At 46.1% G+C, this 26,940-nt stretch overlaps 1 long non-coding RNA gene across 1 annotated transcript; it reads right to left on the minus strand.

Moving 5' to 3' along the window:
• Positions 1-948: 948 nt before the first annotated feature.
• Positions 949-9,033, minus strand: LOC129071572 (uncharacterized). Its single transcript, XR_008529275.1, has 4 exons — positions 8,370-9,033; positions 7,941-8,061; positions 6,281-6,398; positions 949-1,392 (listed from the first exon to the last, which is right to left on the minus strand). It is a non-coding gene; the product is annotated as an uncharacterized LOC129071572 (long non-coding RNA).
• Between the last annotated feature and the right edge of the window lie 17,907 nt (positions 9,034-26,940).

A 26,940-nucleotide genomic window follows, 5' to 3' on the forward strand; every position in this document is an offset into this window, starting at 1 on the left:
CAAATTTGAGGGACATGTAGCTTTTACTAACAACGTCCAGATTGCTGTATCTATGCGTGTATCTGTAAATTTTTACATAGATTACTGCCTGCTTTATGCAAAGTACTGTGCCAGGACCTATGGGCATTACCAAACTTGCCCTTTACTTGTCCGGTCTGTGCCGTTTAATTCCATGGCTTTAGCACCTACCCAACTCCCTGTCAATCTCTACCTTCCATCTCTCTCGTCAACTCTAGACACATATTTCTAACAGCCAGTGGGGCTTGCCCACCTGAATGTCCTGTGGACCTCTTAAATGCAGCACATCATTATCTTTCCCCCGAAACGTGTTCTTCTGTTACCTGTCATGGTTAATGGAACCCTCATTTCCTCAGCTGTGCAGGCTAGTGATTTCTGTCATTCTTAACTTCTTCCTTTCTCATATCATCTCCCATCAATCAATTATGAAGTCTTGTTTATTCAGTCTCTCAATTCCTCCTTCAACCCATTCTGTTTCCCCTTTATCTTTCTTCTTTTTTGTGGGGGGGGAGGTGGTGAATAAATTCCACATGGATTAAAGATGTACATTTTTAAAATGAAAGACTTCTCAAGAGAAGAGAACATGGATATTTGTATAACCTTGGGATGGGAAAGGTTTCTAAATACCAGAAGAAAAAGGGCAGAAACCATGAATGAAATGACAGATTTATTTGACCAGCTATCTCATGAGACTCACAGAGCCTTGTAGCCTCAGGTCTAACAGTGACAGTTTTTCAATCTCATCACTTTTCAGATGCGAGATAAGCTGTCACCTGGTGAATTTACAAAAGGACCCTTGATTTGAAAACAGGACTATCTAAGGGTGTCCTGGAGTAACTGGGACTCAGCTCAACTCTTCAGGATCTAACCATGCTTCTGTGCCCCGCAGCCAACCCAGCATAAAGTTATTCTTGGGCATTGCATGTACTCACTTCCCTTTAGTTGATTTACTTCTAGTCTTTAAAACTGCACTGTTCCTGGTGCAGCTGCTTTAGAAAACAGTTTGGCAGTTTCCTCAAAAAGTTAAATATAGCTATCAATGTGGCCCAGCAATTCCACTCCTAGGTATATATACCTTGTTCCCTTCATTAGATATTTTCTTTGTGGACTTATCAGAATCTTCAATCTCCATAATAGGAAATTGCTGTCAGTTTGTTCACTCTTTCTCTATTGAATTAATCCATCGCTGTCATCAGCAGAGGCATTAAATGTTCTCTGTTACTTCTGTTTCACTAGTTTTGTGCTTCTTTTTTTTTTTTCTTTTTTCAATCTTCAGTCATCTCGGCAGCTTGGGATGGGGCGCTCTTCCCTTTTTCAATTATCAAGACCTTAGGACCTTACCATTTCTCACCTAGATTGTGATTTTATTTATTTCTAGAGAGGGGAAAGGAAGGAGAAAGAGAGGGAGAGAAATATCGATGTGTGAGAGAAGTATCTTGATCAGTTGCATCTCACACGCCCCCAGTTGGGGACTTGGCCCACAACCCAGGCATGTGCCCTGACCGGCAAGTCGGTGTTCAGTCCACTGAGCTTCTCCAGCCAGGGCTCACCCAGATTGTTGAAATAACCTTCCTGTTGATTTCTTTGCCTCCAGTCCCACCCCAGGATAACTCTTCCTTCAGACTGCTGCCAGAATGTCTTTCTAAAGCCCAAATGTAATATGGTCCCTCCTTTACTTAAAGTCCTCCAACAAATCCCTTCTATCTATAAAATAAAGTCCAAAGGCCATGGCAAGATCTACAGGGCTCTGTGTGACTTACCTTTTATCCCACTTACCTTTTCAACCTCCTCTCTGACATTCTCCCTACATACCTAACTCTGCCCTTTCCTCAGCACACCAGGCTGGCTCCTTCCTCAGGGACTTTCCAGATGCTGGAAATTTCAGCCTAGAAACGTCCTGTTTATCTCCAGGCTCCACCTAGATGTCACCTCCTTTGTGAAGAGTTCCGCTCTAGGCACTCAGTGCATGCTTCTATTATAGCACCACTCACGTTATAATTATTTTTTATATGCCTCCTTCCATACTGGACGGAGCTTCTAGAAGGTAGGGGCCATGTCTCACTCTGTTTTGCCTCTTGGCCTTTGACACAGTACTTGGTGCATCTCCAGCTTGTCATGAATGTTCAATGAGTGACTGACTGAATAATTGAATGAATAAATAATTGATCGTGATATGAGTCAGAATAAAAAGAGTAAGAAAGATACAAATAAACTGCTGCTGTGAGGTGTTCAGAGGACTGAGTCATATTTATTTGAGAGACCAAAAAAGACTGTGTGCAAAGGGGAAGGTTGTTGGGGGGCTGGATGAAAAAGGTGAAGGGGCTAAGAAGTACACACGGGTAGTTACAGAGTACTTATCGGGATGTAAAGTACGGCATAGGGAATCTAGTCAGTGATACCATAACAGCTATGTATGGGGCCAGGTGCACACTTGAAACATCAGGGGACCACTCTGTAAAGTACCTGATTTTCTAATCACTCTGTTGTACATCTGAAACTAATAGGGAGTAATAGTGAATGTAAACTGTAATTGAAAAAAAAAATACATGCAAAAAAAAAAAAAAAAAAAGACTGTATACTCAAACCTCAGTTCTCGAGTGTCTCCCATCTCAAACAATTCAGTTCCTGACCCGGTTGTTCATGGAAAAAAAAGTCTCAGTTGTCAAACAAAACTTTGGTTCTCAACCCAACAACCCTTTCACGCTGGTACCTCTGATCAGTCACGCATCTCTCTGGTGACAAAGGAGAGAACGCACAAGTATGAGTAGGATTTGGTTTTCGATCAAATTGCTTCTCAAACAGCCTTCCAGAACAAATGAAGTTCGAGAACCAAGCTCCCCCTGTAATTGATTGCAATCTTTCAGCTGAACCCTATATATTTGTTCATGCCTTAATGCAAGATTCACTCAGATCCAGGCATGGTCCACTCCTTTTCCAACTTCTACCCCCAAAAGAAATTACTTTTAGCTTCTATCTCTGGCATAATATTAGATCTGTAGTTCATTTCAGCTTTGCATATAGTAAGCTGGTTTCTCCTAAGAATTTACCTACTTATCTGCGAAGATTGCCTCTTTTTTCTAAAAAGGGCTTAAGTGGCAGCCTCATGACTGCTTCTGTGTCCCCACGGGAGCCTCTTTTATAGAAGGCACCCAGTAAACGTTTGCTGGGTGAAGAAGTCAAGGGCCGCTCAGGCCCCAGCGGTACTTTTGAGTTGCTTGGCGAGCCCTCGTGTCCCTTGAGAGCCACTGTGGCATCAGCCAAAAGCTCTCCGCGGCCTGCAGGTCTGCCTGCATGTCGGCCCATTCTCGGCTCCTTTGGGCTGCACCTTGTTTCACACACACCTTCTGAACTTAGGACACTGAAGGCCTGTGTGTCCTCCCAGCTCACGGTGCCTGTGCTGCTGATGGGCCCCAGGGCGCCCACTGTTTGCCACCTAAACTCAAATGTCCTTAAGCCTGAAAGAATAACAAACCCACATCAATAGACAGCTGGGGTTTATTTAGTGACAGGTGCTTTGTTTACGTAGAACTGGCATCCTCTCAGGCACATGCTATCCACCTTCCCAAATATAAGAAGCGAGTTCACAGAGCAGAAAAATTCAACCTGAAGGCAGTTCCTGAGGGGCCCAATCAAGGGGAAAAGTCTAGTCACCTCCAGAACTTTCCTAAGGGCCCATTGTGTACCATAGAATCTGGAATCCAAACCCCTGAATTTTCAGGTCTGGGCTTGACTTCCCAGGTAATAATGGGATGTCTGTGTTTTCTGCAGGTTAAATTGTTCCCTCATAGCAGAATTATCCTCTTATTTCCTGTTTTTTCCCTCTACTGTAGACAGTTATTGCCTGCTGCACTTCTCTTTTCCCGATAGGTCCCCACATTTCTGAGCCACGTGGAAAGGGCCCAGCTGCCTTCCATCCAGGGGTGGGCCCCGGGGTTCAAGCCCACCCTGTCACACTGAGCCCAGTTGTTGCTTTAGGCCTGTGACCTGAAATGGTCTAAGCAGAGTGCACCTCAGGAGTCTGCCGGGAATGTTGGGACTTGGACCCTTCTCAGCCTAGTCCTTGGTGCGTCCTATTTCTGCTGCAGCCATAGTGGAAAGCTCAAAGCTACCAGGAGCGAAGGAGAGGTCACATCACATGGGGATGAAAGAATGAACCCACCTAGAGGAAGCGGGGCCAGACGTGGGTCCCTGTTGTTTGAGTCCTGGATCACATTGTGCCTGGATCCCTCACGAGCCAATACATACTCTTTATTGCTTTAGCCTGTGTGAGGTTGTTTCATTTCACTTGGAACATTAAACTTCCTAACTGGTACACCTTAGATTATAAACTATGTGACAGAAGAGACTGTATCTGTCTTGGTCACCATCATAGCCCCTGGCACAGAGTAGGCCTGCAATAGGTACATTTTGAATGAGTACATTTCAGCTGGAAGGAACGCCTTCTAAAAACTCCCCTTCACCCATGTGACCGCTAAGGACTCTGGTCCTGCAGGAGAACAGCGGCATGGCTCTCTGGAAGCCAGGGCCTCACCCACCGGGAAACTCCCAGAAACATGTTGGGGTCTTTGAGAAGGTCCCCAAATAGCAGCCCCCCCCACTTCTCTGCGAGTTTTGAACTGAATTAGGAGATGGCAGTAAGCTAGACGAGGGCCAAAAATAACCTTTATTACTAATAAAGCTTTTATTACTAATAAAATTTACCTTTACTACTACTAATAAATAACCTTTATTACTAATAAAGTTGATGTTAGAGGATGTGGCTTATGTTATCAAGCCAACGAGCTTCCCAATACCCAACCGCAGGATCAGACAGACGTGGCCAGAATGGGGTCCCCTTCCCACGCTGAGGGAGCAGGGCTGACTGCCGAAAAGAAAGAAGGAGAAGATGGTAGGAGGCACAGTGTCCCCTTCCAAACCCATCAGTCATATTAAGCCACTTCTTCCCAGAGAAGAATGAGGGGGAGGGAAGCCAGGAGTGGAAGCCTAATGAGGCTCCTTCTCAAGGCAGGACACAGCCAGAGTGGGGAGATGGGGTCTCCCTGAAGCACAGCAAGCGGGGCTTGGTCAGGTCCATTGACTCGGCTGTGTTTTCAAATATAACGGGTTATTTTTCAAAGGGGTGGAATCTGTTTGCTAAAATACTCTCCATGGAATAACTGACACACCACAGTAATATCCAGCTTCCTAAGACATGAGAGGCTGTTTAAAATCATGCAAAATTCAAAGGAAGAAACAAAGGTTCACGGTAAAATTACACAACCAGGAGCACTAGGTGGCAAGGATCTCGTGCTCACTCATGGCTCAGAGGGCACTTCAAAGGCATCTCCAGAGCACTGGAACCTCACACCTATCGGTTTCTTTCTGGGTGATCTCAGAGCCACACTGTGCTGCTTAGTCACCAGGAGAGCACAGTCAGAGTTTAACTCCTTGGTGCACAGGGGAAGCAGCACGTCACAGTGGATTCCAGGAAACCTAGAGAAATGCTAGCCAGGAAGTCGGTTACCCCGTGTGCCGTTTCCCCGGTGTCAAGGCTGGGGCTGAGAGCATTCTTCAAAACAAATGGTCAAACAATGTGACTATTTGCCACATACTTTTGGATTTACTTACCCGGAACCTTCTTCCGGCTTTAGTTATTTTTGTTTAAGGTAGACGGTTACCATCCAAACTTTAAGAGGTTTTCCCAAAAGGCCATTGTTTGTAAAGTTGAAGTTCGGTGGACAAATGAATTACCAGATAAAAGGGGCAATAGTAACCTCCCAAATGAGCCAGCAGCACATTTAAAAGTCAATGGTGTTTACCGAAAACTGCGGTCTGGGCTGTTAAAAAGGGACTCTAGGCACAGTGAGAACCAGGATGCCCTGAACCCAGGGAGGATCTCCTCGGGTCTGGCTGCTAGGACAGAGCCTTGACCTCATCCTGCGCGGCTCCCCGGCAGCCTTTTTACTGGAGGTCACTAAGTACGCTTCGCTCGGCAGTCACGGTGAGAACCCAAGCTGACAACGGAAACCCACAGCACAGCAGATTGAGACAATATGTTCCCCTCCTCTCTTCTCAAATGCAAAGCTATTTTCTCATCTATTACCTGCCCCTATTTTTACCATCAGGAGCTCTCCAGTGCCACTCGGGCTATCAATAATTGGCAGTGAGTTTTGCAATTAACAATTGCCCAGAATCAATTCCAAGGAATTGCACAGAAACCACTTCCAAAACAGCAGATGTGGGGATTACTCAGCTGCTTACTGTCCTCCAATCCTTTTCTTACCTGACACATCATTTGCTGGAAGAACCTGAAACTCCAACCATGTGCTAAATGCCAGTTCTGAGTACATGGTAGGTATCTGAGAAATTCTCCGATTGATTGATGATTGGCTGATGTGTACCTAAAGGAAGGGAATGAGCAGTTGCTGTGTAACTCATAATGAGGAACTATTTTCCTGCTAACTCATACCTCTCCTTTCTAATTTCAGACTAAAGACCCCAGGGAAAGATTTGGGGTAAGAAACCTGGCCTCAGAGAAAAGTACCTAAAGTCTATTCTTCTCCAGAAGAGAAACAATAGGGAATCCGCAACGGTGATGGGCACACATCTCAGTCTTTGGTTTATCTTACTCATCAAAAGTACCAACGAAGGCTCCTCTGTGAAGCTGAACTTCCCGCTCCACCCAAGCCGGTCAGCGGTCAGCGACAGAACCCAAGGCCCTGCTCACGGCGGCAGGGAGTCCGTGCTCTCCCCAGGCCCTCTACAGGGCACTTTCCAACACTGAACACTGCGGAGTCTCCAGTTACTTGAGAACTAGGAGGCATATATTTTTAGAGACATTCTGCCACCTGGGCAGCCGCAAGTGGATATTTTCTGCCTTTCCTGAGTATCCTGATCGGGCGGGTTTGGGGCAAAAAAGAAAACCCTCCCACAGGGCAGCAAGCTTGGAGGAAGTGCTTGTTAATGCAAGAGGGAGGGCGAGGGGGGCAGCCAGCTGCAGCCCAGAGCTGCTCAAGCTCCTGGAACCCTCAGCATGCTCGCGCAGAGATTTATGGGTCTGCCTTCCCCCAGGACCCCACATCGGTTTCTTTAAATCAGCCTTAGCCGAGCAGCTATCAAGGGGCCTAGTGTTCCCAGAAGAGACAGAGATAACAGAGCCATGGAGATGCCACCCCGGTGTGTATACTAGCCCAGTGGTCAAGGGTTTGTCCCCTGGGCCGGAGGGCAACTCTTGTTCTGTCTCCTCTGTGCAATGTCTCTGCCTGGAAGAGGTAGACCCTGTTGTCAGCTGTGGGAAAAAACCAGCCAGAGTTGCTATTTACACCCTGAACTGCAAGCTGGGTAAAAATAGTGCGAGCAGCTTGGTCCGGCTTCAAACCCCACTGCAGAGAGAGATTATTTTTGGAAGAGAAGACTTTCCTCCCCACCCACAGATCTGAAAATGGTCACATCCCCGTAGGAGGAGAGGGGAGACGTTCCCACGCAAAGGTGAAATATATCCCCTTCTCCACAGCCCTGCCTAGGACAACACAGCAAGAACCAGTTTAGAAATACCTTCCCCTGGCAGCCAGGCCAGGCCCCAGCACACACCTGCAGGTGACCTACTTCAAGGTACAGCGGGAATTAATTAACTTTGACTACAGCGAGAAGAGGCAGACGCCTGCACCTGGATGCCACCGCCAGCCTGTTTATTACTGCCGTGGAGCTATTTGTGTGCCTTTCAAAACAGGAAGAAAAAAGAATCGCCAAAAGCACACATAAGACCTCCAAACAATAGCTTAGGTTATCTGCTGCTTCAGAGCTTGGGAATGACTCTCCAGCCCTGTCAGGACGGGGTAAATATGGTTATAAAATGATGAATGAGTTCCCCTAAGCCTGGTCTGGTCCCCATTCTGTATGCAGGGCTTCTTGGCTCGGGGGGCTGCAATCCTTCCCTAATGTACTTGCTAGAGCTTCAAACGTGGTGTCTGGGGTCCTGGGATCTCTCTCTTTCAGGGTCAGGAAGTGGCCCGTGTAACAGTCCATTACGGGAAAGTCGCTTCTTTCCCTCCAGTGAGCGGGTACCTGGAGACACATGTAGGTACATAGATTATGATCCCTGTGCGCTTCTAGAGACACAAACGCGTGTAGATGGTTCCCAGGACATGTGAAAAACAGTAGGAAAACACATACCGGATTAATAGCGTTACTACATTGTTCTACAGTCTGAAAGTGCCCAAGTCACCCACAGCTGAGCCCAATAGGTACTTAATAAACATTTTTAGAACGGAAGCGGGAACTACCCCAAATCCTGTCTCTATCTGAGCCTCCTCCTTCAAAGATCTAGGAATCAAAACAAATCTTCTCCTTTGAGGAAACATACCCAGGCATACCTGACTGACTCAAAACAGGGGGTGAGAAGACGACAACATATCACTCCCCAGCTGCTCAGCACCTCCCGGCAGCACCCACAGACCTTCATCCCTCCAACCTCTGCAGGGGCAACGGAGGGAGGGACAGCTGGGTCCAGATGGAAGCATGGGGAAAGATGGGGACGCTCCTCGGGCACGCGGGCCACTCGCTGCAGCCTGGCTTTTTCTCTGGCCTCTCAGGCAACCTCCTACCTGTGTGACTAAGTCACTTGACCTTTTAAAATCCCCCCTGTGGGTCGGGGGGACTAGAGAGCATGTGTTCGGTGTCTGGTGCCGAGGAGGGGCTCCTTGAACCCAAGTCCCAGGAGCAGCTCTGTTTTCCCTCTGGCACACCATGGGCCAGGTCTGGGAATCTAGCCTGCTTCTAGCTCCCAGGTGGTGACAAGTCCACCAAATGACCGCAGTCTTAGCTCCACAAGAAATGCATTGCGTTTGCAGAAATTGCTGAAAAACTTGCTTCGACGTTATTAGGCCTTTCTGCACCCTGCCCTTCACTCGCTGCAGTCCTCCACCTCTCTGTTTCCACCCACTTCCCGGAGCCTTATCAAGAAGCCAGAAATAGAATCTCCCTGCTCAGAGGTCTCTGCCAGTGGCCGAGCTCTGGGCAGCGGAGGGCTGGGTCCGCACCAGCGTCTCAGTAAGGGAGGCCACAGAAATAGAGCCCCAGTGCCCCTTTCCAAGTTTCCCCAACAGATGACATCACGAGGAAAGAGCTGCTGCTCTGCTGTGTCATAGCTATTTAAGCTATTTGTTTTCTGGGCTCTGAGACTCCCCGAGGACCTGGGAGAGGCGTCTATAGATCCCTGTGATCGGGACTGCTTCAGGTGTCTGTTTCCAAAGTAGAGAAATCCAGATAGTGCTGACTCCAGCCCAGGAACGAAGCAAGCTCAGGCCTCTCCCTCCCGCTCGCTGACCTCTCACGGGGGATTGTAGGCCAAGGTGGCCACTTTCCTCTGCAGCCTAAGTCAGCTTCCTCCTGAGTCAGCCTTCTTCACCTTCCTATTAATAGCCACTGCTTTGGCTGGCTCCGCTCACAGTATGATTACAGTTCAATAACACATCTCAAATAAGGAAGCAGTGAACTTCCTGGAGCTGGGCCACCGAGGGCCTGCGCGCTCAGGCAGAAGGAGCAGGGGGACAGAGTGAGGGCGACTAAGTCATTCACCTTTGAGCCAAGGCACTGATCTGGGGGGGGTCTGTCTTGCTGAGCCGCCCCTGGTTTAGGGCAGGAGACAAGCAAGCAGGCTAACTTTGATGTTACTGGAGCTTTCATTACCACAGATAGTCCTGGGCAAGGCTGTAAAAATGTGTTTCTTATCCATTAATGCAGATCCATCAGCTACCCTGGAAGGAAGGTGTGGGCCAAGTTGGGGCTAGTCCCTACCAAGGTCACTTTTTTTCTGACACTACAGTAGCAAGGAGCCCTACTTAGAGAGGCTTGGGTTGTCTGCATGGGGCAGGGTGCCGAGAGCTGAGCGAACACATTTATGCTACCTCTCCCTCCTCTGTCTCTCCGCAGCAGAAGTAGATGCACTAAACAGTCCTTAGTGTTAGGTTTATACCGATAGGCAACGCAGCCAGGTTGCCCTGTCATCTGTTTCAGCGCTCCTGTTCTTCGTGGGCCCTGGATGGGAAGAGCATTCAAGTTCAGGAGCCAGGTTGTCTGACTCAGTCTCTTAGCTGAGAGGACTTAGTCAATTTTCTACCTTTCTCAACCTCCATTTTTGTATGTATATAAAAGAATAATAATCTCTCCTGAAATAGTTTCGGTATAAATTATATGAGGCAGCTTTGGAAAAGATGCCAAGCATAGTGCCTGGAATACAGTGCTTGATCGATAAACTTCCCAGAAAATAAAAGGTGGGGAAATGTGAGGGCAAACCAAAGTCATCGGGCCACTTAGACTAGTGGGGAAAAGGGCCGGCACCTCTAGACGTGCGGACATCTCGGATAAACGTCTCCGATATAAAGGCTCGTGGGAATAAATAGAACTTCTTTTCCCTTCTCTTGGACTTTGAGGCATCATGCTAAGGGGTCTCCTGGCTCTATTCATCGTCCCTAATGACATTTATCGGAGGTGTCACAGCTCATACACAAACAACGGCATCAAGAAGAACACGTAGGTGAAGGGTAGGGAAGGGCATCCGCCTGTTCCACCACTGGGTGCTCTATCTACGTTTTGAGGGCCCCCTTACAAGAAGTAGGTTGGCCTGACCTTAGGGTGAACCCGGCTATCAGCAAGGCCAAAGGAGAAACAAAATATCATGCATGTCCTGTTTTTCAACTTGCTGAGAAATATTCTGGCCCCCAAACACCTGCTTAATAAATGGCAAAGAGCCAGGCCCCTTTAACCCAGCACCAGCCGGCCTCCCTCCGCTGACTACTGCAAGTCTGGCTAGGGTGCGGGGGAGGGCGGGGTGGCGAACTTTGTTCTTGCTACAGCTTGCTTCCTTCTTGGCTGCCAGCAGCAGGCGCATATCTGATGGGAGCCAGCCAGAGCGCCTGGCAGCGTGAAGTGGGGCAAGCCCCGGCACGACCTGCCCCCAGCTGGGCACCGACTGGGGCTGGCTGAGGGGAGGAGAGCTGGGGCTAAACCAACTTGGGCTCGTTGTCCTAAAAGCGGACCAGAATTCCCCTCACCTCCATAGGCAAAGGAGCAGGACTTCCCCTGACACCACCTGGGGAAGGGTCCTTATTTCCCCCTTGGACCTAACATGATTTTATCTGTATGCAAATGTTAAGGGGGGAGGTGAGCACACCGTAATTCATTTACATGCCACACAGGCCACCCGATTTAAGGATCAGTCACCTGGACACTACTCACTCCTTCCATCACTCAACAAACAGTTTTTGAACATTTACCTTATACCAGCATTGTTCTGGGTTCTGAGACAAAGACGGTCTCCACCCTAGGAGGGGAACCAGACAATGAATATGAAAATTAATAAATATGTAATTATATATGGTGAGAAACGCTATTGAGAGATGTGCTCAGGTACAGTAGTAGTGGAGGTGCTGGTTGGGGGGAGTGTCAAATTTAAATGAGAGGGTCAGGAAGCTGACACATAAGGACTTTGGGGGAATTGGTGGCAGTTGCCCATGAAGGTGTCCCCTCATTGCTCTGCTGAATTCCCTTCTCTCCTAATGCAAGGAAGGTTCTGTGAACCCCCAGAAGAAATACATCATCCAAGAAGGACTTTTTGTGGTTAACTGGGCCCAAATTCATAACCAGTGTCTAGCAGCCACAGTCTAGAGCTGCTCACACACTGCGTTTCAGGGAAAAGCCACAGACTGAGCTTTCAACATCCTGCTGCCTGATCAACTATTATAAGAGAGGGAGTTCCTGGTTTTGTCTTTTGACCAAGAATTGAAGGATGCCTTGTCCAATCAGAACTGCACAATTATATCCTTATTTGCATATAAACTGACCAATTGGAATGCACAATACTCACCAATCAGAACAGTATCCATTTGGAAGCCTCATTTGCACAGAATCGGACCAATGGAACCTACGGGAGCTTTCTCTATGGAAGGTAGTCTCCCCCTTGGTTTTGGGAATGCACGTTTGGTGTTCCACGGGCTGCATTTCCCTGGTTTGCAAAATGTTCGCTTCAATAAAACGTTTCCTTTTTCACACCTCAGAGTGGGAATTTTTGTTGACAGCTCTAGGAGGAAGGAAAGGGTGTCTCTGCCAGGGATGCAGTGAGAAACACTCAGGAGAAGAAAGGGGGATACGCAATCTTTCTTCCAAGCCTCCTGCTATAGAGACATTTACTTCTCTTTCCTTTCTCCCCACCCCTCCGCCCACCACACCCCAGACATCCATCTGGACTCTGTCGAGGGTCTTCCTGGCACACTCGTTTCCCTACAAGCTCCTCCTTGTTTCTGTCCCCCAGCACGTGCTCATCACACTGAGGGCATTGCCCTCCTGGCACAGCCCAGAGAAGCCCTTCACGGGCTCAGTGTCTTTGAAACAGTTTTCTCCAAGGTCCCCTCGCAATCCTGTCCTTGAATCTCCAGAAGCCAATAGCTTTGACCTGCAGTCGGTAAAACTCACCATTCCTGCTGGGCCAGCAGGCTAATTATAGTCTCCTTTCTATAACTCTTTATCTCAGGGTTGTTTTCCTAAATTAGCATTAGTTAGGTTGATATCGATGCCATCTACCCCCTGCTTTAAGGAGTTGGCCCTCTAGACTGTTTGGAACCAGCCCAGGCGGTGGAGACAGGGTGGAGACAGACAGACCTGGTTGGAATCACAGCTCCCACCTTTACCAGCTTTGTGACCTTGGGCAGGTCCAGTCTTTTCTGGGCCTAGGCTTCCTTATGCGCAAGGTGAGGAGGAGGATAATACCCAGCCTGCAGTTTGTGTATGAATTAGCCAAGAGCAGGCAATTAGCAGATGCCCCACAAATGGGAGTCTTTGTTATTGTATCGGCTATAAAATAACCTGACAAGAATTTTGGCAGCGCCCTGCGATTGATTGCTCTGTTAAGAGTGGTGGCCAGGTCTACATTTCACTATCTATTTGGCCACAGTAGCTCTGTAATCTGTGTATTGCTAAGAAGCAGGTGAAGGAAGGACACTTCAGGACCTGGTAAAGGGGAAGGATCCCAGAATCTCAGATTGGAAAGAATCCTGAGAAAACTCTAGTCCAAGTTCTCGCTATCAGACATGACTGAATTTGAATCCCAGACAGATGGAAATCGTTTCCAGCACAGAGCTGGGCAGCTGTCGCCAACACTGCCCCGGCGGTACTGCTCCTGCGATCACGCATACTTCCCTATATTTATGTCACTCATGTAATCATTAATTAAAAAAATATTTATGGAGCACCTACTATGTGCTGATACTATAAAGGGCACTTAAGATGAAGAGAGGGAGGGGAGGGAGAAGAGATAAAGAGGGTAGAGAGGGAAAGAAAGAAAAAAGAAAGCGCCTTGGTTGGGTAGCTCCATTGGTTAGGGCATCATCCTGATGGGCCAAGGTTGTGGGTCTGACCCCTGGGCAGGGCACTTGCAAGAATCAACTAGTGAGTGCATAAGTAAGTGGGACAGCAAACCGATGCCTTTCTCTCTCTCTCTCTTTCTCTCTCTCTCTCCCCCCTTCCCCTCTCCTTCTTCTTTCTCTCTAAAATCAATCAGTAAAATTTTTTTTTAAAGAAAGAAAAGTGATATGAAGAAAATAAACCAGGGTAACAGTGTAGAAAGTGACAGGGGGAAGGGCAATGAGGTAGGGTGGCCAGAGAAGTCCTCCCTGAAGGGACCTGATGGATGAGGAGCCGGACAAGGGAGGCTTGGGGACAGCATCCAGAGCAGCAGGGACCTCGGTGCAAAGTCTCCAAGCAGAAACAAGCTTGACGGGTTCAAGGCACAGGAATAATTTCCGTGTGGTTGTGGGCAGCGAAGCTGCGGGTAGCACAGTAGGTAAGCCTTGAACGTTGAATTTTATTCTGCTTACAGCACTTGGAGTTGAGGCCCAGCAAGGTCTGATTTATGCTTTGAAAATGTCCCTGCAGTTCTCTGGAAATGTGCTGTAAGTGGCCTACGTGAAAGGAAGGAGTCCAGGCCAGGGTAGAGGGTGGCTTGAGCCAGGTCGGAGCATGGGAGATGAAGAAAGCTGGCCAGGTTTGCAGTACACTTTGGGGGTAGAGCTGACAAGAATTGCCCGTGGGTTAGACATGGGGAGGGGGTGATAGAAAAAGAGGAATCAAAGATGACTTCTGGACTTTTCAACCTACTAAACTGGGAGAACAGTAGTGCTGTTTAATAGATGGGATTATTTGGGAGAGATTATTTATTCCACATCTTTCTCCTCTGAACTGTGAGTTCCATGAGAGCAGGGCCCCTAACTCTCTCGTTCACTCCTGTATATGCTCAGTGTCTGGCTCAGCCCCTGGCTTACAGAATAATAAAAGCAACTGCCAACTATTGGGTGTTTAATACACACATGGCACTGGGCTCCATACTTTCTATTCTTCCGCATTTAATCCTTACAAGAGAACTAGGAGGAGGTAATTGTTTGAATCCTCATTTTACAAACAGGGAGTTTGATTCAGAGAGGTTACATGAGAGCCTCAAAAATCTCACAGCTATTCAGTGATAAAGCTTAATAGTAGTGCGTCTGGCTCCAAATCCTGTGCTCTTCACCACTGTACCGCACAAATAGTTTGCATGGGTAGATGGATGGGTGGGTGGGTAGACAGATGGATCACAGGGTAAATGACTGGATAAACTGGCAGAAGGAAGCATCAGAGGTGAAAATTATTTGTACCAAAGTGACTCTCTGTAAGGAGCATATTTTTGAACTGGAAAGATGTATGCCTGAAATGAAAAATTAGAAGAGCCAATCATGAATTCCCCACTAGGGTTATTCCCAGGAATTCAGAGGGGATAGAATTCATTTGGGGAAAAATACATAGAAAGTTCTAGAAAGCTTTGTTATACTTTTAAAAGCTTAGAAATTCACAAAAATTATCTTTCCAGAAAACATTTCCGAGTACTTTTTTTTTTTCCCCAGCGATCTGGGATTGCTTTAAGAGCCTTAGGATCACACAAAATATTTTTGATGTTTGCAAAATGTCTTTTGGGAACTTTGATCAAAACAAAGACAGAAAATGTTGCTGTGAGTCAGGCAGCCCAGAACCTGGAGCTACTCAGGAATTTCACTTATTATTCCTATGGCTAAACAAGTACATCAGATCTTCGTTGTGGTCCGTTAGGATCAGTTGCACCATGCTTTTTGCAGGTGCCCTATTAGACTGCAGGCTTTTTGAGAACACTGTGCACCTAGTTCATGGCGACAGGGTAGCTCAGGTAAGAATCCGGGACCTAGCTTAGATCAATCCTCTGTACTCACTAAAATGACACAAATAAAAAATTTGTTGAGCACTTACCGTACCAGATACTGTTCTAGGCACATGGATCTCATCTGATCTTTACCACAACCCTATGACGTAAGTAGTTATTATCTTCATTTATATGAGGAGACTGAGGCCGATGGATGAAGTCACTTGGCCAAGTCACACTGCTAGTTAGCGTATGGAACCAGTGCTGTCTGGAACCACAGCCTGCGTGGTTCACCACTACACTACCTTATGGCGAACAGCCCTCAGATCCCAGGGATTCCGTCTCGTTAATCATACTCTGATTTGTCTCTTCCTCAGCATGCCCACGGACACAGCCCTAGGTTAGGCATTTGTTTCCTCTCATCTCCAGTACTGCGACATCCTCCTAAATACCTCCCTGCCACCACCTAGCCTCTCTGCTCCTAATCTTTCCTTCCGTCATTGGCCGAGTTGGAATTTGAGGTCCATCTGACCATGTCATGCTTCTGCTCAGGATCCTTTCATGGCTTCTTGTTGCCTGGGAGTTAAACCTCCACTGCCTACAAGTCCCTGCAGGAGCTGGCCCTGCTTCCTCGTGCAGCCTCCTCCTCCTCTCCTGCTGTTCGCTGCGAGTCCTCTCCTGGGTTCCAGGCATCACCAGCCGGGCTGTCTCAGGTGCGAATGCTGGGGCTGCGCTGTCGCAGGGCCTGGAATGCTTCCTCCTTTCCTCCTCTGGCAACACCTCCACACCACAGGCAGGAGCACGCGTGCGCGCGCACACACCCGTAAGCGTACACACACACACCTCATCCATTCAGTGATTACTCTTTATTTTTGAGACTCAACCCCTAGGATGCCTCCTCTGTGAAGCTTCTCACTTTCACAATCAGATTTAGGCGCCTCTTCCTCCTTTTTGACATTGCCCCGTCATACCTCTGATGAAGCCCTTCAGTTTTTGATGGTAATTTCCTCTTTACCACCTTTCTCTCTTTAAAATTGCAAGGTCTGTGAGGGCAGGGATCATAGTGACCTCGCTACTGTTGCATCCCCTGCACCTGTTCATGTCCGTAAGTCTCTGTTAAAGGAGTGCCTTGTTGTTTTTTGAGGTAGATTTTGAAATCTGGGAAACATTTTGTCCTCACATTCTCTCATGGGCAGGCTTATCTACCGGGGGATTTTTGTTGCAATGGGGCTCCAGTTGTAAGTAGACTTTATATAGTGGTTCAGGATGAAGACTCCAGAGACATGTTACCTGGGTTTAAAAACTCGGCTCCACCAGCTACCAAGCCGTGGGCCCTCAGGAAGTCACTGTCTCACTAAGCCTCGGTTTTCTTTACTGTAAAACTGGGTGGATAATAGGGCCTCCTTTACAGGGCTAATGCGAAGGTTGATGTAGAAAGAACGTGTGGAGCATTGGGTGCTGGCACAGAGATCGCGCTCGGTGCATCCGAGCTATTATTAATAGCTCTTCTCCTGACAGCTTCACCTGACCCCATTGTGTCACCATCACTTTTTGAACCAAATGTCTGGAGTCTGGCTCTCAAACATGGATGCTCAATTTCAGCAGGCTCTGCATTTGCCAAAGTATTTGCCCTGAATACAGGGCCTTGGGGAGTATGGATGCAGATAATGGCTGAGGCCAGGCGCAGCCTTTTGCTTGTGAGTCATGATTTATTGCCTAGAAACCAAAAGGAAGCATTGCCAACCAGTCAGCAGATTACCTGGATTCTTCAAAATTTTCATCCCTCTGGTCCCATGTCCTCCCTTGCTTTTGGTAAAAGAGAGGTGATTGGTGTAGGTAGTTTAGGATACAAGCAGCAATTTCTCCTTGGAGGAAAGGAAGTGGAACATACGGACTCTCGGGGTACGCTGTGGGGTGTTTCGCTCCTTCTGTTGGCTGCACAGAGGTGTATAAGAAGCAAGCCTGGATAGTCATAGCCCTCAATGTGTGGTCCACGCGCAGCTGTAAGACATGCCTTCCTTTCAGTTCTTGAGGAAGGAGGGGGTTACAGTCTTTATTTCAGACCTAATTTTTCTACATTTTATAAAATCGATTTCTAAAGGTGGGGGGAGTTTTGTTGTTCCACTTATTGACACATTCATTGGTTGATTCTCGGATGTGCCCTGGCTGGGGATGGAATCCACAACCCTGGTGTATCAGGACGATGCTCTAACAAACTGAGCTGCCTGGCCAGGGCTGATTTTTCTAGGTCTTGATTCAAGCAGCCTCTTTTAGGGGTCATAATAGTCTCAACAGAACCCTGAACTGAATGGCCAAGGTTATAAATTGCAAGATTATCCTGAAAATGTGTGCCAATGAAGTGAATGGGGAATGACAAGGAAAAGAGCAAGATGATTCCCCAAAAGGATTCAAAGACTCTGCATGTCAAATTACTTACTAAAGAACTAAGAAATAACATAATTCTGGGTCAAGGGTGAGGTTTTCCTTTGACTGTGCAATTCTGTATAATGATTTTACACGTGGCTATTTTAGCAATGTGATTGTCCGAGCCACCTTTCTCAAACAGCTGGCATTTCTGGTTTAAGGGAGGCCAGGTTGGAAAACAGGATTCAACAAAAATAGGTCGGTTTCATAATCTATGCCAAGAGCAAAGTGGATTTTTCCAAAGGTATTAATCAGAAAACTTGGCCAAAGGGTATGCTTCCTACCCGGATGGATGACAAAAAGGAATCAATCACATTGGAAAGCTGATGAGACCCTACACCTGGGACCCCTTCCCAACACCTGCTCTCTCACTTCTCCATTTTTTATTCTTGTCTTCGTGTTTTCTTGTGAAGCAAAAGATATTTTGCTTATTATGTAAAGTCACTTTTAAATCTCCTCTTGGCTCTTTACCTTGTTTGGTCAGACAGGATTTTCTGTACATTCACCCTAAGGGAGGAATGTGGCAGTAGAAGTCAGAAAGAGAAAATGAGTATCCACACATATCAGAATAACTAAATTGACAAACAAACAGGCGGACAGAGAGACAATCCCGACAGCTGACAAGGGTGTGGAGCAACTGAAATTCTCACACACTGCTGGTGGGGATGCAAAATGGCCCAACTACTTTGGCCACATGACCCAGCAATCTCACTTCTAGTAGCTTACCCTAAAGAAGTGAAAATACACACACACGCATGCACGCACGCACGCACGCACACACAACATACACAGATCTGTCCACAAATGTTTGTTGTGCTTTTTCAAAATAACCCAAAACTGGGAGCAACATAAATGTCCATCAACTGGTGAACATACTTCCGTATATCCGTATAAAGGATTATTATTCAACAATAAAAAGGAATGACCCACTGATTTGTGCAACATGAATGAATCTCCAAAGCATTATGTTAAAACATGATGAAGCCAGACTTAAAAGGCTACATAGCACATGGCATTCTGGAGAAGGCAAAACTACAGGAACAGAAAATAGATCAGTGGTTGATGGAGATGGGGGAGGAGGTTTATTATGAAAAGGACACAAAGGAAATTTGAGGTGATGAAAATATTCTATTATCTTGATTAGTTACATGACTGCATGTATTTGTCAGAACTCACAGAACTGTATACAGGTGTGAGTGTTACTATCAATAAATTATATATCTGACTTAAAAATATTTGTATTTCTTTGGCTTTTGAGTTTTAAAATTCTAGGGCATTGAGGGAAAACAAACACACACACAAAAACAAAACAAAACAAACAAACAAAAAAACTCTCTAGGCAAGAGCGAAGTATTTGGTAGAAAATACCATAAATGAAAGCAGGTTTCCTCTACCTCCATCTCTGCCTTGAAAGGGGCTGCCCAGACCAAAGAGATTGGGGAAGAGAGAGGAAGAGGAAATGGTTAGATTAGTGGGCTCTGAAGATGAAGAGGCTGAACTTAAAGAGGTCCCACAGAAAAGATTGAGTCCATGTTCACCAGCTGCCCAGCCTGCAACTGAATGAGCCCACAGATTACTTCCAGGCCCTATGGGTAAGGTCTTTTCTTGAGCAGCCAATAGCACATCACCCTCCGACCAGCCAGTTGAAATGACGCACATGTGTGTCTCCCAAGGCTTTGCTCAGATCTCTATCTAACACATAATGCGGACAAATCCTCCTCCTTGCTATGACAGGAGTGACGGCCAGCCACCTCAGGCCCCCCACCACTTGTACTTAGGTTGGGCTGAACGAAACCATTTGACTACTGATAGAGTTCATGAAAGCTCTGGCCAGCATGGCTTGGTTAGGCATCATCCCACAAAGGGAAAGGTCACTGGTTCAATTCCTGGCCAGGGCACATGTTTGGGTTGCGGGTTTGGTCCCCTGCTGGGGCACATACATATGAGAGGAACCAATAGGTGTGTCTCTCTCACATTGATGTTCCCCCTCCCTTTCTCCCTCCCTCCCCATCACTCTAAAAATAATAAATAAATATTTAAAATTTCTTTTAAAGAGTTCATCAAATACTCTCTGAGCTCTTCACCTAGCCAGCTTTAAAGAGTCTGGGCCCCTGACCTGGAGGGAGTTCTAGGAAAGGCGACAGACCTGGTAAGGACCATAACAGAGGCCCAATACAAATGCTATGGGACCCAGAGGAAGAAGGGTAGCAAGGGACCCCTGGGAAGCCTCCTAGAACTCTTCTGGTCCAGATCAGTGACTGCTAGAGTAACTCTGACCTTTCCTTCACTTGCCCACTCCCTGTTAAACAAGCACTCCCTGAGGGGATTGAGAAAGCTCCCTGAGGGCAGCTACCTTGTCTGTTTATCACTGTGTAAGACCTGGCTCCTGGCTCCCAAAGACTTTTTGAAAGAATGTCTAAGTTATTGTTCTGAGGAATATTTAATATTTGCCACATTTCCTGGAAAGAAATGTAAATAAAACATGTTCAGAAAGTGCATGCAAAGAAAAAGGATAGTTATAAACCATCCCACTAATAATCCTAGGGTTTATCTAGTGATTCACACGCACTTCTCCACTTTTGAGTAACACCGGTCCTCGCCTTGCCTGCACCGCTGCTGAAGCAACAGCTAACATGGCTGCGGCCCTGGCTGCCGGGCTTCATCTAGGTACTCAGTGTGCCTTATCTTACTTAGTCTTTGGGAGCCTCTTCACAGTTAAAGTCAGTTGAACCTCAGAAGGAAACCAACCTATCCAAGGTCACACAGCTAACTAGAGCCTGGATATCTGTTTTTTTATTGTTATAATTTTTTTAGAGAGGGGAAAGGAGGGAGAAAGAGAGGGAGAGGAACATTTACATGGAGAAACATTGATGGGTTGCATTCCATACGTGCCCCTGTGGGGGACCAAACCCACAACTCAGGCATGTGCCCTGACCTGAATTGAACTGGCGACCCTTCCGTTTGCAGGACAACGCCCAACCAACTGGCCACTCCAGCCAGGGCCTGAAAGTCTGTTTTTAAACCCCCACCTGCCACAGGCAGAGAGCAGCTTATAGGCATCCTCATCCTGTGCTCTGCCTGCTTTATGGCATCACTTTTCCAGGAAAACCTCCCCCAGGCGAAACCTAGGTCTGCCTAAGGCAAGATGAAATCCCGGATACACTGGACACAATAGGTCCAAACCAGTTCTCTCTGTGGCAATTCTGACCTTTTCTGTGCAATAAACACCCACTCCCTGGGGCTGAACAGGAACTCCTAGAGGCCCCTCCCACAGCGAGGGCCCCGGAAGGTCAGCGGTGCTCCTTTCTATCCGTCCTCTTCCCTCGGATGGTACCATTTCTTTGTAATATCACTGAAGTACAAAACGAAATGAAATGTCAACTTTGGGCATGTCTCATCACCATGGAAACTTGGGGTGCCTCCGGGACGTGTGGGTGCTGTTTTCCAATGACTGTGGAAATAAGGGACTGGGAACTGGACAAAGATACACTCTTGCTGGATTAGTGGCAGTTTGGGTAATAAACATGGCACATTCAACATAGAATTATGCTTATATTATGATCAGCAGCATTACCAACCTGTAGTCTCAATTTCCAACACTGTGCTGGCTTGGTGTAGACCATGCCAGCCGAATGAATGACAACCCCAGTTATCCTATTTTTGTGAAGGAACATCTTCACTTCTATGGAGGTGGCTCAAAGAATGTCATAGGAAGAAAGCATAAACAGTAATAAATTTCAAGAACATTCTGTAGATGCATTTTTGCTTCTGGGAATGGGGAACCAAAAATTTCCCGAGAGACTCCATTATTAAAGCCATAAATAAAGTATCTCTGATTCAACTGCCTGGTTGCTGTGCTGGCGTGGTCTCGCTCTGGAGAAGTGGTTTGGAATTGCAGGCAGGCAGTCCAGGGGAGGCAGGGGACGTGGCGAGACAGAGAGTTTGGCTTCCTCTTCTGGGTGTTGCCTGCACGTCATACCAGGATGCGAGGATCACGGGCCACGTTTGCTTTACCAAAGACCACCAACCATGGTTAGTATAAAAATTTCAAGCAGGATCCTAAAATTGTTTTTCTAGCTGATGCCATTCTTGTTCATTCCCACCCCCCATAAATGTGCACACTCTCCCTGGGCAGCAGAAGCAAGTAGTGTGGTGCAGGGACACCTTGCCTGGTGGCCTAGGTGCTGTGGGTTTCACTTCCAGTTCTGTTACTTACCTGGTCCATGACCAAGAGTTGGTTCCCTTAGTCGTCTTTGTAGAGGTATGTTAGAAAGATGAATGTTGGGTCCTAAATATCCTATGTGCTGGCGAGTTCCTGTCCCTCAGGAAAAATAAAAAGGGCAGTGACACTTGCTAAAACCTATTTGATTTGGGCAGTGCGCCGGGCACTTAGTGGCTGTTCTGCAAGCCTGACAATGACTTGTGTGTTTTTATAGATGATGGGAACTAGTCCTGAGAACTGCTGTGACCTCCTCAAAGTGCCCATGTATAAGCGTGCGATCAGGCTTAAAATCCCCATCTGCCCGGCACCGGAGCCGCCCTTCTTTCTGCTTGACCCCGTTGATGGCTGAGCTTGAGATAAATCATTAACATGACTTTAACTCAAAATAAATATAACTCGGTAGTTGTCAGAGATTTCAAATAATTTGCTAATGCTTTGAAAAATTCAGCATCTCTAGCCATTCTGTCTCTCATTAAAATGATCCCATTTCACTTGGGAATTAGAAGTATCTCCGTGTGACATAAACTTTTAATCCCTGGCTTGTTCCAAGCTGGTCTGGAGAGTTGGTCCTGAATGGATGCATAGAGATGTCATGTCAGGGCACTTGAATCTCTTCTACGTGGGCAAGTTTTTGGATTTTTATCTTTTAAAGCAAGTCTCAACAACTGAAATCAACACTTTTTTCCCCTTCTAAGAAACATAAAAATCAGCAGGCCTGAAATCCTTGTGAATAAAGGTACTATACAACTCTTGCCTCAGTTCTAAGCTCTTGCCTTCCACTGGGAAGAACAGGATTTTCACTTCATGAGAGGAATTAAACGTAAGAGAACAAAATAGCCGTGAAGTTTTGGGTGTGTGCTTAGATCTGCCAGAAAGTTTCCTATTTGGTAGTTATTCCTGTTTCCTGAGTGGCAGCTCAGGGCCACAGATAGGGTGTAGGCTTCAGAATCTGAGCAAGAGTTAAAAGAAAAAAAAAAAAATTCCCAGCTCTTCATAGGCATGTTATTTCCACTCTCCAAGCCTCAGTTTCTCCTTTGTAAAATGGTGTTTTTTGCTTCATAGAATTGTTGCGAAATTAAACATATACTGCACATAAAGGACGATTCTAATAGTCCTCTTTATATTACTCCCAATTCAAAACAGACTTGAAAAATCTGTTATAACAACTATTAATTTATTACCGACTCCTTACTATACACCAGGCCCTGGGCTGAGCCTTTCCAGGTATTTCCTTTTTTCTAAGGGAAACCCGCATTTGAGGCTGGGTGCCTTCACCGCAGGACCTTGCCCTGCTCCCTGCTCTAGGACGTGAGCCATTTATTGGGACCAGATAAAAGGATTTATGAGCAATTGCTTCTGCAGGAAACAGCTGCCTGTGAGGGTCGTGGCTGATGTGGCTGGACATCTGGCCGACAGCAGGGAGGGCCCCGCACGCACCTTTGTTCCCCCACCCTGCACAATTAGCACCACTCAATTTCTGCTCCCTGGGGTTAGTTTCCTGACTAGACAGGGCTCATATTATGTCAAAAGTAAGTGAGAATAATAATTTTGATAGCTCATGGTGTAACCATTTACCTCATGTAGAAAACATTTAACGCTAACCTCATCTCCATTCCCCTCTCAGAGATTCTAACACATTGAACAGAATTTTTAAAGCTGTTAATTCTCTACCATCCACGTTAATTCAATGTTCACCAAAATAAACTAAGTTCCTACTGTTGATCGAGGAGCCAAGGATTACCTATATAATCCATTACAGAGTATTAAAAAACAACGAAGCCCAGCTTATATTCAGGTATGGATTATACAACACCTTTTCATATAGCATTGACTTTTGTGGCTTTGTTTACATTCATTTTCTAGCTTTACTTGTTAAGCAGTCAAGTGGGAAAGTATCGTCTGAGGTCACTCTGGAATGGAGGAGGCTGCAGGAAGAATGGGGATGAAATTTGGAATACAGTACAGGGGAAGAACACAGGGCTGTTAGAAGGTGGACAGGCTGCATTCTAACCCTGTCACTAGCCAAGAAAACTTGCAAAACCTCGATTTCATCATCTATAAAATGGGAATAGTGAATATTTAATTTCAAATCAGCTTTCCCACAGGGCGGTGAGGACACCAAGGATGATGTGAGGAGGCACCTCATGCAAGGCTCCTAAGGGAGGTCATGCAGGCAAAGCACAGGGCCTGGCACAAACCAGGCCCTCAAAGAACACTGGTGTCCCCCTCACGCCCTCCCAGCTGGATGTCCGGACAGCCACTACTGGGCACCAGAGCATAGAAGGGGGAGGGTCCAGGAGGCTGGGTGTCACCTGCACGCGCTATCTTTTCTCTCCTCCCCATCTGCCAAAGGCAAACAAGAATGAAATGATGACAGGCACATCCACTGAAGCAAATCAGGTCACAGGAAGATAAGGCACTCAAGGACAAATAAAAGTCAACTGTAGCTGGGCCCAGATGGGTAGGTGAAAACTCAAGGGAAGTAGAGAAAGGATTTCCTACTTCAGAGGGAACTGGTTTTTAAAATAGTATTGCTGATGTGAAAAGATACAAATATATACAGACATTTGTGTGGTTTTAGTGTTTTCTTTCTTGGTGATGAAGGTTGCCTATGCAAGGTGGGAACCCCGTAAGTTATGGAGGTGTGCTTTGGGAAACATACTTTAAAATACAGTATAAATTGATGATGTCTAGGCAAAAATGTTTGAAGGGCACCGGCGTACAGAACTGCACTTGGGCTGGCTATGGCGAGACTGCGTGCGCACGTGGACAAGACTGCAGGGAAGGCACTTGGGAAACAAAAACAGCCGATTTATTAGGGTGGTTGAACTGCCTCGCCCTGTGCCTGGAAACTAATAATAGATGTTTCATAAATATTTGTTGAATGAGCGATTTTCCACATATTATAACTGAATATTCATCTCCCTTTGTCAGTTATTCAGAGATAATTCCACCTCTTTTTGACATAAATCTATGCTTTTATTTCTTTTCTCCCCTTACCGAATGCATTCCTATTGCCAAAGAAATTGGTATAAACAGAAGAGCTGAGAATATGGGGCTTAGAAGACAGAAATGATAAAGGTCACTCATGCATTTCTGATATCTAAAGCCAGGAGAAGCATTTGTAGATAAGCAGGAGACCTGATTTTTATTCATTAATTGGCCCACTGTCCTTGGAGAAAGTAACGCCTCGGGGTCTCAGTTGACATATCTGTGAATGGGGTGACAAATGACCTCCCATAGGCTTTTCAGTTCCTTTAAATATTAAATGTCCAGCTAAGACTGGTTGGGGGAATTAAGGCAGACGAGCCTCCAAAGAATTAATATTTGAAAACTTTATTTTCTCAAATGAGCACCAACACAGATTGGAAATATGACAAAAACAATGCACTTTTCTCTACAACTGAATCACTATGTACAAATACAGGAGATGGTAAAGACAAATTATTGGAAAATAATGATCTGTTATTAAAGCAAAGTGACCTGAAAATGCCAACAACAACAAAAAAGATAAACGAAGGAAAGAAAGTAACAAAACCCAAACCCAACAAATAGTCTGTAAACACAAGCATAAACAGTCCACACTTCAAGACAGTCTGTGCAGGTTGGAAAAGCGAACTCTCACTTTCACTGAAAGGTTATACAAAAACGGATGGGCCGGTAGAGTTTGGTAAAATGACAAGAGCTTGCTTCTTGGCTTTATCTTTCACTACTGGTAGGTTTCATGACTGTATTTTAATTGAAAAAATTAAACATCTCTTTCCTCTACCTAGACCATTAGCACGATTTCTCGTTTGAGGCAGACTTTTAAAAAAATATGTAAATTGATTGTGTTTGAGATTTGATTTCTCAGCCTCTTCCTGAACCTGAGGCAAACTGACCTTAAAAAAAAGTTCAAAAGTTGTTCACCAACAAGATATGTGCATTATTTTATTACTGTTCTTTCAACCCAAACCAGTCACTGTTTTAACATGATGTGGCTTCTACAACAGCTGGAGCACTGGGTAATGTGATGAGCACACTCACGTCTCAGAAACACAGATCGGACTCTGTGCGATCTTCCCAAACAACAGATTTCCTTTATAGTCTGTAAAAGTTGAGCACACAAAGAAAGAAAAAGGAATCAACTGGCAACAGCTCCATGCACAGGAAAACAAGATCCTCGTGGTTTGTGCTGTTGGTCCGCTCAGAAAGAAAACGCCCACCAGAGAGAAGAAGAAAAACCTTATGTGCCCAAGGTGTAAACTATAGGTAAAGTGTCCCCAATTTAAAAAAGAAGACAGGAGGCACAGTCCAAAGTGCTTTTTACACACACACACACACACACACACACACACACTCACACACACACACACACACTTAAAAACAAGATTCCCATTTTCCAATTTGTTTCACTCTAAGTTGTTACTAAATTTATTTGACTATATTTATTTTCTTTTCTAGCCAATACTGGTGCAAGAAAATAGTTCAATTCTCAACCTGGTAACTTACTGTAGAGTTCATCTCATTGGGGGAAATACAGGGAGGCACTGTTTCATTGCCTCTAGATTGTGATAGAGATGTCTTTAAAAAAACAAAAAAACAATAATACATCGGTGATCACTGTTTCCCTTAAAATATACTTCAAGAAATGCAGAGGAAACCATAAAATTTAAAAATGAAAATAAAAAGTGCTCTCAGGGGATCTGAGAAAACAGCACCAAATATATTATTTAAAAAATTAAATATTATTTACAAAAGTATATTTCACAAGCAACTGTTCTTTTATATATATCCACTTGCAAATCTTGTCATAAAGGGGCTACCTCTCCTCTCCCCCACGGACCCACCACCAGTCCGGATCTTCTCTCTCTGCCTCCGAGCTCGCACCGCCAGAGGCGTCGTCGCGGCAGCCCTCGGCCGGCCCAGCTGACTACCTGTGACCATCCCCTCCGGCTGAACTTGATTCGTGTCACATCAGCCCATCAGCAGCCTGAGACGAATATCGAGGGGGGGATGGGGTGTAATCCAGGACCACGAGGGCCGTCTGACCTAGGATGGCATGGGGAGATGGAACTAGAGAGTCTGCGGCTGGACTTCAGTTGAAAATGAAGGCAGCCAC

Source organism: Pteronotus mesoamericanus, unplaced genomic scaffold, assembly GCF_021234165.1.
Source record: "Pteronotus mesoamericanus isolate MK-2021 breed Mesoamerican mustached bat unplaced genomic scaffold, CSHL_Meso_final contig_269, whole genome shotgun sequence".
NCBI lineage: Eukaryota > Metazoa > Chordata > Mammalia > Chiroptera > Mormoopidae > Pteronotus > Pteronotus mesoamericanus.